The sequence below is a fragment of the Cariama cristata genome, unplaced genomic scaffold (assembly GCF_000690535.1).
Source record: "Cariama cristata isolate BGI_N322 unplaced genomic scaffold, ASM69053v1 scaffold32630, whole genome shotgun sequence".
Taxonomy (NCBI): domain Eukaryota; kingdom Metazoa; phylum Chordata; class Aves; order Cariamiformes; family Cariamidae; genus Cariama; species Cariama cristata.
In genome coordinates, this window is record NW_009594642.1 from 8770 (window position 1) to 8980 (window position 211).

The window sequence follows — 211 nt, forward strand, 5'->3', positions numbered from 1 at the left end:
GTTAGGGTGGATAAGGTCACCATGAATAACCCCGCTTGGAACGCAGAGTAGGGCCCCCACAGTTTCTTGCAATGGGGGAAACTGAGGCACGGAGCGGGGCAGACCCTTGCAAGGCTTGCAATGGCTGTAGACAGCCCAGGAGAAACCCGAGGAAGGATGATGCTCATGCATGCCTCGGCTCGGACTGCACACAAGCACTGGGAGCTTGCAG